This window comes from Nerophis ophidion, linkage group LG13 (assembly GCF_033978795.1).
Source record: "Nerophis ophidion isolate RoL-2023_Sa linkage group LG13, RoL_Noph_v1.0, whole genome shotgun sequence".
Classification (NCBI taxonomy): Eukaryota; Metazoa; Chordata; class Actinopteri; order Syngnathiformes; family Syngnathidae; genus Nerophis; species Nerophis ophidion.
In genome coordinates, this window is record NC_084623.1 from 25929544 (window position 1) to 25944042 (window position 14499).

At 46.3% G+C, this 14499-nt stretch overlaps 1 non-coding gene and 29 pseudogenes across 1 annotated transcript; all 30 read left to right on the top strand.

The window, feature by feature from the left end:
* Positions 1-142: 142 nt before the first annotated feature.
* Positions 143-261, top strand: LOC133567285 (5S ribosomal RNA; annotated as a pseudogene).
* A 365-nt stretch (positions 262-626) lies between these two features.
* Positions 627-745, top strand: LOC133567261 (5S ribosomal RNA; annotated as a pseudogene).
* Positions 746-1113: 368 nt separating this feature from the next.
* Positions 1114-1232, top strand: LOC133565621 (5S ribosomal RNA; annotated as a pseudogene).
* A 364-nt stretch (positions 1233-1596) lies between these two features.
* LOC133567274 (5S ribosomal RNA) lies at positions 1597-1715 on the top strand (annotated as a pseudogene).
* Positions 1716-2083: 368 nt separating this feature from the next.
* LOC133565085 (5S ribosomal RNA) lies at positions 2084-2202 on the top strand. Its single transcript, XR_009809417.1, has one exon. It is a non-coding gene; the product is annotated as a 5S ribosomal RNA (ribosomal RNA).
* Positions 2203-2566: 364 nt separating this feature from the next.
* On the top strand, positions 2567-2685 carry LOC133566748 (5S ribosomal RNA; annotated as a pseudogene).
* A 364-nt stretch (positions 2686-3049) lies between these two features.
* Positions 3050-3168, top strand: LOC133565759 (5S ribosomal RNA; annotated as a pseudogene).
* Positions 3169-3532: 364 nt separating this feature from the next.
* On the top strand, positions 3533-3651 carry LOC133565830 (5S ribosomal RNA; annotated as a pseudogene).
* A 364-nt stretch (positions 3652-4015) lies between these two features.
* On the top strand, positions 4016-4134 carry LOC133567293 (5S ribosomal RNA; annotated as a pseudogene).
* A 368-nt stretch (positions 4135-4502) lies between these two features.
* Positions 4503-4621, top strand: LOC133567045 (5S ribosomal RNA; annotated as a pseudogene).
* A 365-nt stretch (positions 4622-4986) lies between these two features.
* On the top strand, positions 4987-5105 carry LOC133567287 (5S ribosomal RNA; annotated as a pseudogene).
* A 368-nt stretch (positions 5106-5473) lies between these two features.
* LOC133566550 (5S ribosomal RNA) lies at positions 5474-5592 on the top strand (annotated as a pseudogene).
* Positions 5593-5956: 364 nt separating this feature from the next.
* Positions 5957-6075, top strand: LOC133567299 (5S ribosomal RNA; annotated as a pseudogene).
* A 368-nt stretch (positions 6076-6443) lies between these two features.
* LOC133566185 (5S ribosomal RNA) lies at positions 6444-6562 on the top strand (annotated as a pseudogene).
* A 368-nt stretch (positions 6563-6930) lies between these two features.
* LOC133566551 (5S ribosomal RNA) lies at positions 6931-7049 on the top strand (annotated as a pseudogene).
* Positions 7050-7413: 364 nt separating this feature from the next.
* On the top strand, positions 7414-7532 carry LOC133567311 (5S ribosomal RNA; annotated as a pseudogene).
* A 368-nt stretch (positions 7533-7900) lies between these two features.
* On the top strand, positions 7901-8019 carry LOC133565774 (5S ribosomal RNA; annotated as a pseudogene).
* Positions 8020-8383: 364 nt separating this feature from the next.
* LOC133566749 (5S ribosomal RNA) lies at positions 8384-8502 on the top strand (annotated as a pseudogene).
* A 364-nt stretch (positions 8503-8866) lies between these two features.
* Positions 8867-8985, top strand: LOC133567323 (5S ribosomal RNA; annotated as a pseudogene).
* Positions 8986-9348: 363 nt separating this feature from the next.
* LOC133567185 (5S ribosomal RNA) lies at positions 9349-9467 on the top strand (annotated as a pseudogene).
* A 368-nt stretch (positions 9468-9835) lies between these two features.
* Positions 9836-9954, top strand: LOC133567231 (5S ribosomal RNA; annotated as a pseudogene).
* Positions 9955-10319: 365 nt separating this feature from the next.
* LOC133567335 (5S ribosomal RNA) lies at positions 10320-10438 on the top strand (annotated as a pseudogene).
* Positions 10439-10806: 368 nt separating this feature from the next.
* On the top strand, positions 10807-10925 carry LOC133566552 (5S ribosomal RNA; annotated as a pseudogene).
* Positions 10926-11289: 364 nt separating this feature from the next.
* On the top strand, positions 11290-11408 carry LOC133567347 (5S ribosomal RNA; annotated as a pseudogene).
* A 368-nt stretch (positions 11409-11776) lies between these two features.
* LOC133566981 (5S ribosomal RNA) lies at positions 11777-11895 on the top strand (annotated as a pseudogene).
* Positions 11896-12260: 365 nt separating this feature from the next.
* On the top strand, positions 12261-12379 carry LOC133567310 (5S ribosomal RNA; annotated as a pseudogene).
* A 364-nt stretch (positions 12380-12743) lies between these two features.
* Positions 12744-12862, top strand: LOC133565211 (5S ribosomal RNA; annotated as a pseudogene).
* A 364-nt stretch (positions 12863-13226) lies between these two features.
* Positions 13227-13345, top strand: LOC133566736 (5S ribosomal RNA; annotated as a pseudogene).
* Positions 13346-13687: 342 nt separating this feature from the next.
* Positions 13688-13806, top strand: LOC133566737 (5S ribosomal RNA; annotated as a pseudogene).
* A 364-nt stretch (positions 13807-14170) lies between these two features.
* Positions 14171-14288, top strand: LOC133567470 (5S ribosomal RNA; annotated as a pseudogene).
* The last annotated feature ends 211 nt before the right edge of the window (positions 14289-14499 follow it).

Below are 14499 nucleotides of genomic sequence, written 5' to 3' on the forward strand. Positions count from 1 at the left end.
CAGTGGGGCAAAAGTCCAAAGAGTTACATAGGCTGAGAAAAAGAGTAGTGATTATTGTATCACACACGTGTAGCTCATTGTAGAAAGGTCCTGTCAACCAGCTTGCCACATTTAAAAATTGAAGTCTGAGGACTGCGTCTCGGCTTACGGCCATACTACCCGAATATCGCCCGATCTCGTCTGAGCTCGGAAGCTCAGCTGGGTCTGGTCTGGTTAGTACTTGGATCGGAGACTGCCTAGGAATACCAGGTGCTGTAGGCTTTTAGCGATGCTCCCAGTATAGGGCGCACTTTCTCCCTTTTGTTTTTGTCACAATGGCTATAGATACTTGCCACACTTGTCAAAACGCTACGTTTATGCTTGTCCAAACAAAACACTGGTCTCCACCCAAAACATGTTTAGTTTTGACTCGGTCTGAAATTTATAGCAAGATTTGCAGTGTCGCCAACAGTGACCCATGTGCCTCAAGGCACTTCAGTGCTAACAGTGGGGCAAAAGTCCAAAGAGTTACATAGGCTGAGAAAAAGAGCAGTGATTATTGTATCACACACGTGTAGCTCATTGCAGAAAGGTCCTGTCAACCAGCTTGCCACATTTAAAAATTGAATTCTGAGGACTGCCTCTCGGCTTACGGCCATACTACCCGAAGATCGCCCGATCTCGTCTGATCTCGGAAGCTAAGCTGGGTCTGGCCTGGTTAGTACTTGGATGGGAGACTGCCTAGGAATACCAGGTGCTGTAGGCTTTTAGCGATGCTCCCAGTATAGGGCGCACTTTCTCCCTTTTGTTTTTTTCACAATGGCTATAGATACTTGCCACACTTGTCAAAACGCTACATTATGCTCGTCCAAACAAACCGCTGGTCTCCACCCAAAACATGTTTGTTTAGTTTTGACTCGGTCTGAAATTTATAGCAAGATTTGCAGTGTCGCCAACAGTGACCCATGTGCCTCAAGGCACTTCAGTGCTAACAGTGGGGCAAAAGTCCAAAGAGTTACATAGGCTAAGAAAAAGAGCAGTGATTATTGTATCACACACGTGTAGCTCATTGCAGAAAGGTCCTGTCAACCAGCTTGCCACATTTAAAAATTGAATTCTGAGGACTCCCTCTCGGCTTACGGCCATACTACCCGAAGATCGCCTGATCTCGTCTGATCTCGGAAGCTAAGCTGGGTCTGGCCTGGTTAGTACTTGGATGGGAGACTGCCTAGGAATACCAGGTGCTGTAGGCTTTTAGCGATGCTCCCAGTATAGGGCGCACTTTCTCCCTTTTGTTTTTGTCACAAAGGCTATAGTTACTTGCCACACTTGTCAAAACGCTACATTATGCTCGTCCAAACAAAACGCTGGTCTCCACCCAAAACATGTTTAGTTTTGACTCGGTCTGAAATTTATAGCAAGATTTGCAGTGTCGCCAACAGTCACCCATGTGCCTCAAGGCACTTCAGTGCTAACAGTGGGCCAAGAGTCCAAAGAGTTACATAGATTGAGAAAAAGAGCAGTGATTATTGTATCACACACGTGTAGCTCATTGCAGAAAGGTCCTGTCAACCAGCTTGCCACATTAAAAAATTGAATTCTGAGGACTGCGTCTCGGCTTACGGCCATACTACCCGAAGATCGCCCGATCTCGTCTGATCTCGGAAGCTAAGCTGGGTCTGGCCTGGTTAGTACTTGGATGGGAGACTGCCTAGGAATACCAGGTGCTGTAGGCTTTTAGCGATGCTCCCAGTATAGGGCGCACTTTCTCCCTTTTGTTTTTGTCACAATGGCTATAGATACTTGCCACACTTGTCAAAACGCTACATTATGCTCGTCCAAACAAACCGCTGGTCTCCACCCAAAACATGTTTGTTTAGTTTTGACTCGGTCTGAAATTTATAGCAAGATTTGCAGTGTCGCCAACAGTGACCCATGTGCCTCAAGGCACTTCAGTGCTAACAGTGGGGCAAAAGTCCAAAGAGTTACATAGGCTGAGAAAAAGAGCAGTGATTATTGTATCACACACGTGTAGCTAATTGCAGAAAGGTCCTGTCAACCAGCTTGCCACATTTAAAAATTTAATTCTGAGGACTGCCTCTCGGCTTACGGCCATACTACCCGAAGATCGCCCGATCTCGTCTGATCTCGGAAGCTAAGCTGGGTCTGGCCTGGTTAGTACTTGGATGGGAGACTGCCTAGGAATACCAGGTGCTGTAAGCTTTTAGCGATGCTCCCAGTATAGGGCACACTTTCTCCCTTTTGTTTTTGTCACAATGGCTATAGATACTTGCCACACTTGTCAAAACGCTACATTATGCTCGTCCAAACAAAACGCTGGTCTCCACCCAAAACATGTTTAGTTTTGACTCGGTCTGAAATTTATAGCAAGATTTGCAGTGTCGCCAACAGTGACCCATGTGCCTCAAGGCACTTCAGTGCTAACAGTGGGGCAAAAGTCCAAAGAGTTACATAGGCTGAGAAAAAGAGTAGTGATTATTGTATCACACACGTATAGCTCATTGCAGAAAGGTCCTGTCAACCAGCTTCCCACATTTAAAAATTGAAGTCTGAGGACTGCGTCTCGGCTTACGGCCATACTACCCGAAGATCGCCCGATCTCGTCTGAGCTCGGAAGCTAAGCTGGGTCTTGCCTGGTTAGTACTTGGATGGGAGACTGCCTAGGAATACCAGGTGCTGTAGGCTTTTAGCGATGCTCCCAGTATAGGGCGCACTTTCTCCCTTTTGTTTTTGTCACAATGGCTATAGATACTTGCCACACTTGTCAAAACGCTACGTTTATGCTTGTCCAAACAAAACACTGGTCTCCACCCAAAAAATGTTTAGTTTTGATTCGGTCTGAAATTTATAGCAAGATTTGCAGTGTCGCCAACAGTGACCCATGTGCCTCAAGGCACTTCAGTGCTAACAGTGGGGCAAAAGTCCAAAGAGTTACATAGGCTGAGAAAAAGAGCAGTGATTATTGTATCACACACGTGTAGCTCATTGCAGAAAGGTCCTGTCAACCAGCTTGCCACATTTAAAAATTGAATTCAAGGATTGCCTCTCGGCTTACGGCCATACTACCCGAAGATCGCCCGATCTCGTCTGATCTCGGAAGCTAAGCTGGGTCTGGCCTGGTTAGTACTTGGATGGGAGATTGCCTAGGAATACCAGGTGCTGTAGGCTTTTAGCGATGCTCCCAGTATAGGGCGCACTTTCTCCCTTTTGTTTTTGTCACAATGGCTATAGATACTTGCCACACTTGTCAAAACGCTACATTATGCTCGTCCAAACAAAATGCTGTTCTACACCCAAAACAAGTTTAGTTTTGACTCGGTCTGAAATTTATAGCAAGATTTGCAGTGTCGCCAACAGTGACCCATGTGCCTCAAGGCACTTCAGTGCTAACAGTGGGGCAAAAGTCCAAAGAGTTACATAGGCTGAGAAAAAGAGCAGTGATTATTGTATCACACACGTGTAGCTGATTGCAGAAAGGTCCTGTCAACCAGCTTGCCACATTTAAAAATTGAATTCTGAGGACTGCATCTCGGCTTACGGCCATACTACCCGAAGATCGCCTGATCTCGTCTGATCTCGGAAGCTAAGCTGGGTCTGGCCTGGTTAGTACTTGGATGGGAGACTGCCTAGGAATACCGGGTGCTGTAGGCTTTTAGCGATGCTCCCAGTATAGGGCGCACTTTCTCCCTTTAGTTTTTGTCACAATGGCTATAGATACTTGCCACACTTGTCAAAACGCTACATTATGCTCGTCCAAACAAAACGCTGGTCTCCACCCAAAACAAGTTTAGTTTTGACTCGGTCTGAAATTTATAGCAAGATTTGCAGTGTCGCCAACAGTGACCCATGTGCCTCAAGGCACTTCAGTGCTAACAGTGGGGCAAAAGTCCAAAGAGTTACATAGGCTGAGAAAAAGAGCAGTGATTATTGTATCACACACGTGTAGCTCATTGCAGAAAGGTCCTGTCAACCAGCTTGCCACATTTAAAAATTGAATTCTGAGGACTGTCTCTCGGCTTACGGCCATACTACCCGAAGATCGCCCGATCTCGTCTGATCTCGGAAGCTCAGCTGGGTCTGTCCTGGTTAGTACTTGGTTGGGAGGCTGCCTAGGAATACCAGGTGCTGTAGGCTTTTAGCGATGCTACCAGTATAGGGCGCACTTTCTCCCTTTTGTTTTTTTCACAATGGCTATAGATACTTGCCACACTTGTCAAAACGCTACATTATGCTCGCCCAAACAAACCGCTGGTCTCCACCCAAAACATGTTTGTTTAGTTTTGACTTGGTCTGAAATTTATAGCAAGATTTGCAGTGTCGCCAACAGTGACCCATGTGCCTCAAGGCACTTCAGTGCTAACAGTGGGGCAAAAGTCCAAAGAGTTACATAGGCTGAGAAAAAGAGTAGTGATTATTGTATCACACACGTGTAGCTCATTGTAGAAAGGTCCTGTCAACCAGCTTGCCACATTTAAAAATTGAAGTCTGAGGACTGCGTCTCGGCTTACGGCCATACTACCCGAATATCGCCCGATCTCGTCTGAGCTCGGAAGCTCAGCTGGGTCTGGTCTGGTTAGTACTTGGATGGGAGACTGCCTAGGAATACCAGGTGCTGTAGGCTTTTAGCGATGCTCCCAGTATAGGGCGCACTTTCTCCCTTTTGTTTTTGTCACAATGGCTATAGATACTTGCCACACTTGTCAAAACGCTACGTTTATGCTTGTCCAAACAAAACACTGGTCTCCACCCAAAACATGTTTAGTTTTGACTCGGTCTGAAATTTATAGCAAGATTTGCAGTGTCGCCAACAGTGACCCATGTGCCTCAAGGCACTTCAGTGCTAACAGTGGGGCAAAAGTCCAAAGAGTTACATAGGCTGAGAAAAAGAGCAGTGATTATTGTATCACACAGGTGTAGCTCATTGCAGAAAGGTCCTGTCAACCAGCTTGCCACATTTAAAAATTGAATTCTGAGGACTGCCTCTCGGCTTACGGCCATACTACCCGAAGATCGCCCGATCTCGTCTGATCTCGGAAGCTAAGCTGGGTCTGGCCTGGTTAGTACTTGGATGGGAGACTGCCTAGGAATACCAGGTGCTGTAGGCTTTTAGCGATGCTCCCAGTATAGGGCGCACTTTCTCCCTTTTGTTTTTTTCACAATGGCTATAGATACTTGCCACACTTGTCAAAACGCTACATTATGCTCGTCCAAACAAACCGCTGGTCTCCACCCAAAACATGTTTGTTTAGTTTTGACTCGGTCTGAAATTTATAGCAAGATTTGCAGTGTCGCCAACAGTGACCCATGTGCCTCAAGGCACTTCAGTGCTAACAGTGGGGCAAAAGTCCAAAGAGTTACATAGGCTAAGAAAAATAGCAGTGATTATTGTATCACACACGTGTAGCTCATTGCAGAAAGGTCCTGTCAACCAGCTTGCCACATTTAAAAATTGAATTCTGAGGACTCCCTCTCGCCTTACGGCCATACTACCCGAAGATCGCCTGATCTCGTCTGATCTCGGAAGCTAAGCTGGGTCTGGCCTGGTTAGTACTTGGATGGGAGACTGCCTAGGAATACCAGGTGCTGTAGGCTTTTAGCGATGCTCCCAGTATAGGGCGCACTTTCTCCCTTTTGTTTTTGTCACAATGGCTATAGTTACTTGCCACACTTGTCAAAACGCTACATTATGCTCGTCCAAACAAAACGCTGGTCTCCACCCAAAACATGTTTAGTTTTGACTCGGTCTGAAATTTATAGCAAGATTTGCAGTGTCGCCAACAGTCACCCATGTGCCTCAAGGCACTTCAGTGCTACTAGTGGGCCAAGAGTCCAAAGAGTTATATAGATTGAGAAAAAGAGCAGTGATTATTGTATCACACACGTGTAGCTCATTGCAGAAAGGTCCTGTCAACCAGCTTGCCACATTAAAAAATTGAATTCTGAGGACTGCGTCTCGGCTTACGGCCATACTACCCGAAGATCGCCCGATCTCGTCTGATCTCGGAAGCTAAGCTGGGTCTGGCCTGGTTAGTACTTGGATGGGAGACTGCCTAGGAATACCAGGTGCTGTAGGCTTTTAGCGATGCTCCCAGTATAGGGCGCACTTTCTCCCTTTTGTTTTTGTCACAATGGCTATAGATACTTGCCACACTTGTCAAAACGCTACATTATGCTCGTCCAAACAAACCGCTGGTCTCCACCCAAAACATGTTTGTTTAGTTTTGACTCGGTCTGAAATTTATAGCAAGATTTGCAGTGTCGCCAACAGTGACCCATGTGCCTCAAGGCACTTCAGTGCTAACAGTGGGGCAAAAGTCCAAAGAGTTACATAGGCTGAGAAAAAGAGCAGTGATTATTGTATCACACACGTGTAGCTAATTGCAGAAAGGTCCTGTCAACCAGCTTGCCACATTTAAAAATTTAATTCTGAGGACTGCCTCTCGGCTTACCGCCATACTACCCGAAGATCGCCCGATCTCGTCTGATCTCGGAAGCTAAGCTGGGTCTGGCCTGGTTAGTACTTGGATGGGAGACTGCCTAGGAATACCAGGTGCTGTAGGCTTTTAGCGATGCTCCCAGTATAGGGCGCACTTTCTCCCTTTTGTTTTTTTCACAATGGCTATAGATACTTGCCACACTTGTCAAAACGCTACATTATGCTCGTCCAAACAAACCGCTGGTCTCCACCCAAAACATGTTTGTTTAGTTTTGACTCGGTCTGAAATTTATAGCAAGATTTGCAGTGTCGCCAACAGTGACCCATGTGCCTCAAGGCACTTCAGTGCTAACAGTGGGGCAAAAGTCCAAAGAGTTACATAGGCTAAGAAAAATAGCAGTGATTATTGTATCACACACGTGTAGCTCATTGCAGAAAGGTCCTGTCAACCAGCTTGCCACATTTAAAAATTGAATTCTGAGGACTCCCTCTCGCCTTACGGCCATACTACCCGAAGATCGCCTGATCTCGTCTGATCTCGGAAGCTAAGCTGGGTCTGGCCTGGTTAGTACTTGGATGGGAGACTGCCTAGGAATACCAGGTGCTGTAGGCTTTTAGCGATGCTCCCAGTATAGGGCGCACTTTCTCCCTTTTGTTTTTGTCACAATGGCTATAGTTACTTGCCACACTTGTCAAAACGCTACATTATGCTCGTCCAAACAAAACGCTGGTCTCCACCCAAAACATGTTTAGTTTTGACTCGGTCTGAAATTTATAGCAAGATTTGCAGTGTCGCCAACAGTCACCCATGTGCCTCAAGGCACTTCAGTGCTACTAGTGGGCCAAGAGTCCAAAGAGTTATATAGATTGAGAAAAAGAGCAGTGATTATTGTATCACACACGTGTAGCTCATTGCAGAAAGGTCCTGTCAACCAGCTTGCCACATTAAAAAATTGAATTCTGAGGACTGCGTCTCGGCTTACGGCCATACTACCCGAAGATCGCCCGATCTCGTCTGATCTCGGAAGCTAAGCTGGGTCTGGCCTGGTTAGTACTTGGATGGGAGACTGCCTAGGAATACCAGGTGCTGTAGGCTTTTAGCGATGCTCCCAGTATAGGGCGCACTTTCTCCCTTTTGTTTTTGTCACAATGGCTATAGATACTTGCCACACTTGTCAAAACGCTACATTATGCTCGTCCAAACAAACCGCTGGTCTCCACCCAAAACATGTTTGTTTAGTTTTGACTCGGTCTGAAATTTATAGCAAGATTTGCAGTGTCGCCAACAGTGACCCATGTGCCTCAAGGCACTTCAGTGCTAACAGTGGGGCAAAAGTCCAAAGAGTTACATAGGCTGAGAAAAAGAGCAGTGATTATTGTATCACACACGTGTAGCTAATTGCAGAAAGGTCCTGTCAACCAGCTTGCCACATTTAAAAATTTAATTCTGAGGACTGCCTCTCGGCTTACCGCCATACTACCCGAAGATCGCCCGATCTCGTCTGATCTCGGAAGCTAAGCTGGGTCTGGCCTGGTTAGTACTTGGATGGGAGACTGCCTAGGAATACCAGGTGCTGTAAGCTTTTAGCGATGCTCCCAGTATAGGGCGCACTTTCTCCCTTTTGTTTTTGTCACAATGGCTATAGATACTTGCCACACTTGTCAAAACGCTACATTATGCTCGTCCAAACAAAACGCTGGTCTCCACCCAAAACATGTTTAGTTTTGACTCGGTCTGAAATTTATAGCAAGATTTGCAGTGTCGCCAACAGTGACCCATGTGCCTCAAGGCACTTCAGTGCTAACAGTGGGGCAAAAGTTCAAAGAGTTACATAGGCTGAGAAAAAGAGTAGTGATTATTGTATCACACACGTGTAGCTCATTGCAGAAAGGTCCTGTCAACCAGCTTCCCACATTTAAAAATTGAAGTCTGAGGACTGCGTCTCGGCTTACGGCCATACTACCCGAAGATCGCCCGATCTCGTCTGAGCTCGGAAGCTAAGCTGGGTCTTGCCTGGTTAGTACTTGGATGGGAGACTGCCTAGGAATACCAGGTGCTGTAGGCTTTTAGCGATGCTCCCAGTATAGGGCGCACTTTCTCCCTTTTGTTTTTGTCACAATGGCTATAGATACTTGCCACACTTGTCAAAACGCTACGTTTATGCTTGTCCAAACAAAACACTGGTCTCCACCCAAAAAATGTTTAGTTTTGATTCGGTCTGAAATTTATAGCAAGATTTGCAGTGTCGCCAACAGTGACCCATGTGCCTCAAGGCACTTCAGTGCTAACAGTGGGGCAAAAGTCCAAAGAGTTACATAAGCTGAGAAAAAGAGCAGTGATTATTGTATCACACACGTGTAGCTCATTGCAGAAAGGTCCTGTCAACCAGCTTGCCACATTTAAAAATTGAATTCAAGGATTGCCTCTCGGCTTACGGCCATACTACCCGAAGATCGCCCGATCTCGTCTGATCTCGGAAGCTAAGCTGGGTCTGGCCTGGTTAGTACTTGGATGGGAGACTGCCTAGGAATACCAGGTGCTGTAGGCTTTTAGCGATGCTCCCAGTATAGGGCGCACTTTCTCCCTTTTGTTTTTGTCACAATGGCTATAGATACTTGCCACACTTGTCAAAACGCTACATTATGCTCGTCCAAACAAAACGCTGTTCTACACCCAAAACAAGTTTAGTTTTGACTCGGTCTGAAATTTATAGCAAGATTGCAGTGTCGCCAACAGTGACCCATGTGCCTCAAGGCACTTCAGTGCTAACAGTGGGGCAAAAGTCCAAAGAGTTACATAGGCTGAGTAAAAGAGCAGTGATTATTGTATCACACACGTGTAGCTGATTGCAGAAAGGTCCTGTCAACCAGCTTGCCACATTTAAAAATTGAATTCTGAGGACTGCATCTCGGCTTACGGCCATACTACCCGAAGATCGCCTGATCTCGTCTGATCTCGGAAGCTAAGCTGGGTCTGTCCTGGTTAGTACTTGGTTGGGAGGCTGCCTAGGAATACCAGGTGCTGTAGGCTTTTAGCGATGCTACCAGTATAGGGCGCACTTTCTCCCTTTTGTTTTTTTCACAATGGCTATAGATACTTGCCACACTTGTCAAAACGCTACATTATGCTCGCCCAAACAAACCGCTGGTCTCCACCCAAAACATGTTTGTTTAGTTTTGACTTGGTCTGAAATTTATAACAAGATTTGCAGTGTCGCCAACAGTGACCCATGTGCCTCAAGGCACTTCAGTGCTAACAGTGGGGCAAAAGTCCAAAGAGTTACATAGGCTGAGAAAAAGAGTAGTGATTATTGTATCACACACGTGTAGCTCATTGTAGAAAGGTCCTGTCAACCAGCTTGCCACATTTAAAAATTGAAGTCTGAGGACTGCGTCTCGGCTTACGGCCATGCTACCCGAATATCGCCCGATCTCGTCTGAGCTCGGAAGCTCAGCTGGGTCTGGTCTGGTTAGTACTTGGATGGGAGACTGCCTAGGAATACCAGGTGCTGTAGGCTTTTAGCGATGCTCCCAGTATAGGGCGCACTTTCTCCCTTTTGTTTTTGTCACAATGGCTATAGATACTTGCCACACTTGTCAAAACGCTACGTTTATGCTTGTCCAAACAAAACACTGGTCTCCACCCAAAACATGTTTAGTTTTGACTCGGTCTGAAATTTATAGCAAGATTTGCAGTGTCGCCAACAGTGACCCATGTGCCTCAAGGCACTTCAGTGCTAACAGTGGGGCAAAAGTCCAAAGAGTTACATAGGCTGAGAAAAAGAGCAGTGATTATTGTATCACACAGGTGTAGCTCATTGCAGAAAGGTCCTGTCAACCAGCTTGCCACATTTAAAAATTGAATTCTGAGGACTGCCTCTCGGCTTACGGCCATACTACCCGAAGATCGCCCGATCTCGTCTGATCTCGGAAGCTAAGCTGGGTCTGGCCTGGTTAGTACTTGGATGGGAGACTGCCTAGGAATACCAGGTGCTGTAGGCTTTTAGCGATGCTCCCAGTATAGGGCGCACTTTCTCCCTTTTGTTTTTTTCACAATGGCTATAGATACTTGCCACACTTGTCAAAACGCTACATTATGCTCGTCCAAACAAACCGCTGGTCTCCACCCAAAACATGTTTGTTTAGTTTTGACTCGGTCTGAAATTTATAGCAAGATTTGCAGTGTCGCCAACAGTGACCCATGTGCCTCAAGGCACTTCAGTGCTAACAGTGGGGCAAAAGTCCAAAGAGTTACATAGGCTAAGAAAAAGAGCAGTGATTATTGTATCACACACGTGTAGCTCATTGCAGAAAGGTCCTGTCAACCAGCTTGCCACATTTAAAAATTGAATTCTGAGGACTCCCTCTCGCCTTACGGCCATACTACCCGAAGATCGCCTGATCTCGTCTGATCTCGGAAGCTAAGCTGGGTCTGGCCTGGTTAGTACTTGGATGGGAGACTGCCTAGGAATACCAGGTGCTGTAGGCTTTTAGCGATGCTCCCAGTATAGGGCGCACTTTCTCCCTTTTGTTTTTGTCACAATGGCTATAGTTACTTGCCACACTTGTCAAAACGCTACATTATGCTCGTCCAAACAAAACGCTGGTCTCCACCCAAAACATGTTTAGTTTTGACTCGGTCTGAAATTTATAGCAAGATTTGCAGTGTCGCCAACAGTCACCCATGTGCCTCAAGGCACTTCAGTGCTACTAGTGGGCCAAGAGTCCAAAGAGTTATATAGATTGAGAAAAAGAGCAGTGATTATTGTATCACACACGTGTAGCTCATTGCAGAAAGGTCCTGTCAACCAGCTTGCCACATTAAAAAATTGAATTCTGAGGACTGCGTCTCGGCTTACGGCCATACTACCCGAAGATCGCCCGATCTCGTCTGATCTCGGAAGCTAAGCTGGGTCTGGCCTGGTTAGTACTTGGATGGGAGACTGCCTAGGAATACCAGGTGCTGTAGGCTTTTAGCGATGCTCCCAGTATAGGGCGCACTTTCTCCCTTTTGTTTTTGTCACAATGGCTATAGATACTTGCCACACTTGTCAAAACGCTACATTATGCTCGTCCAAACAAACCGCTGGTCTCCACCCAAAACATGTTTGTTTAGTTTTGACTCGGTCTGAAATTTATAGCAAGATTTGCAGTGTCGCCAACAGTGACCCATGTGCCTCAAGGCACTTCAGTGCTAACAGTGGGGCAAAAGTCCAAAGAGTTACATAGGCTGAGAAAAAGAGCAGTGATTATTGTATCACACACGTGTAGCTCATTGCAGAAAGGTCCTGTCAACCAGCTTCCCACATTTAAAAATTGAAGTCTGAGGACTGCGTCTCGGCTTACGGCCATACTACCCGAAGATCGCCCGATCTCGTCTGAGCTCGGAAGCTATGCTGGGTCTGGCCTGGTTAGTACTTGGCTGGGAGACTGCCTAGGAATACCAGGTGCTGTAGGCTTTTAGCGATGCTCCCAGTATAGGGCGCACTTTCTCCCTTTTGTTTTTGTCACAATTGCTATAGATATTTGCCACACTTGTCAAAACGCTACGTTTATAATTGTCCAAACAAAACGCTGTTCTCCACCCAAAACAAGTTTAGTTTTGACTCGGTCTGAAATTTATAGCAAGATTTGCAGTGTCACCAACAGTGACCCATGTGCCTCAAGGCACTTCAGTGCTAACAGTGGGGCAAAAGTCCAAAAAGTTACATAGGCTGAGAAAAAGAGCAGTGATTATTGTATCACACACGTGTAGCTCATTGCAGAAAGGTCCTGTCAACCAGCTTGCCACATTTAAAAATTGAATTCTGAGGACAGCCTCTCGGCTTACGGCCATACTACCCGAAGATCGCCCGATCTCGTCTGATCTCGGAAGCTAAGCTGGGTCTGCCCTGGTTAGGACTTGGTTGGGAGACTGCCTAGGAATACCAGGTGCTGTAGGCTTTTAGCGATGCTCCCAGTATAGGGCACACTTTCTCCCTTTTGTTTTTGTCACAATGGCTATAGATACTTGCCACACTTGTCAAAACGCTCCATTATGCTCGTCCAAACTAAACGCTGGTCTCCACCCAAAACATGTTTAGTTTTGACTCGGTCTGAAATTTATAGCAAGATTTGCAGTGTCGCCAACAGTGACCCATGTGCCTCAAGGCACTTCAGTGCTAACAGTGGGGCAAAAGTCCAAAGAGTTACATAGGCTCAGAAAAAGAGCAGTGATTATTGTATCACACACGTGTAGCTCTTTGCAGAAAGGTCCTGTCAACCCGCTTGCCACATTTAAAAATGTAATTCTGAGGACTGCCTCTCGGCTTACGGCCATACTACCCGAAGATCGCCCGATCTCGTCTGATCTCGGAAGCTAAGCTGGGTCTGGCCTGGTTAGTACTTGGTTGGGAGACTGCCTAGGAATACCAGGTGCTGTAGGCTTTTAGCGATGCTACCAGTATAGGGCGCACTTTCTCCCTTATGTTTTTGTCACAATGGCTATTGATACTTGCCACACTTGTCAAAACGCTACATTATGCTCGTCCAAACAAAACGCTGGTCTCCACCCAAAACAAGTATAGTTTTGACTCGGTCTGATATTTTTAGCAAGATTTGCAGTGTCGCCAACAGTGACCCATGTGCCTCAAGGCACTTCAGTGCTAACAGTGGGGCAAAAGTCCAAAGAGTTACATAGGCTGAGAAAAAGAGCAGTGATTATTGTATCACACACGTGTAGCTCATTGCAGAAAGGTCCTGTCAACCAGCTTGCCACATTTAAAAATTGAATTCTGAGGACTGCCTCTCGGCTTACGGCCATACTACCCGAAGATCGCCCCATCTCGTCTGATCTCGGAAGCTAAGCTGGGTCTGGCCTGGTTAGTACTTGGTTGGGAGACTGCCTAGGAATACCAGGTGCTGTAAGCTTTTAGCGATGCTACCAGTATAGGGCGCACTTTCCCCCTTTTGTTTTTTTCACAATGGCTATAGATACTTGCCACACTTGTCAAAACGCTACATTATGCTCGTCCAAACAAAACGCTGGTCTCCACCCAAAACATGTTTAGTTTTGACTCGGTCTGAAATTTATAGCAAGATTTGCAGTGTCGCCAACAGTGACCCATGTGCCTCAAGGCACTTCAGTGCTAACAGTGGGGCAAAAGTCTAAAGAGCAGTGATTATTGTATCACACACGTGTAGCTCATTGCAGAAAGGTCCTGTCAACCAGCTTGCCACATTTAAAAATTGAATTCTGAGGACTGCCTCTCGGCTTACGGCCATACTACCCGAAGATCGCCCCATCTCGTCTGATCTCGGAAGCTAAGCTGGGTCTGGCCTGGTTAGTACTTGGTTGGGAGACTGCCTAGGAATACCAGGTGCTGTAAGCTTTTAGCGATGCTACCAGTATAGGGCGCACTTTCCCCCTTTTGTTTTTTTCACAATGGCTATAGATACTTGCCACACTTGTCAAAACGCTACATTATGCTCGTCCAAACAAAACGCTGGTCTCCACCCAAAACATGTTTAGTTTTGACTCGGTCTGAAATTTATAGCAAGATTTGCAGTGTCGCCAACAGTGACCCATGTGCCTCAAGGCACTTCAGTGCTAACAGTGGGGCAAAAGTCTAAAGAGTTACATAGGCTGAGAAAAAGAGCAGTAATTATTGTATCACACACGTGTAGCTCATTGCAGAAAGGTCCTGTCAACCAGCTTGCCACATTTAAAAATTGAATTCTGAGGACTGCCTCTCGGCTTACGGCCGTACTTCCCGAAGATCGCCTGATCTCGTCTGATCTCGGAAGCTAAGCTGGGTCTGGCCAGTTAGTACTTGGATGGGAGACTGCCTAGGAATACCAGGCCCTGTAGGCTTTTAGCGATGCTCCCAGTATAGGGCGCACTTTCTCCCTTTTGTTTTTGTCACAATGGCTATAGATACTTGCCACACTTGTCAAAACGCTACATTATGCTCGTCCAAACAAAACGCTGGTCTCCACCCAAAACATGTTTAGTTTTGACTCGGTCTGAAATTTATAGCAAGATTTGCAGTGTCGCCAACAGTGACCCATGTGCCTCAAGGCAC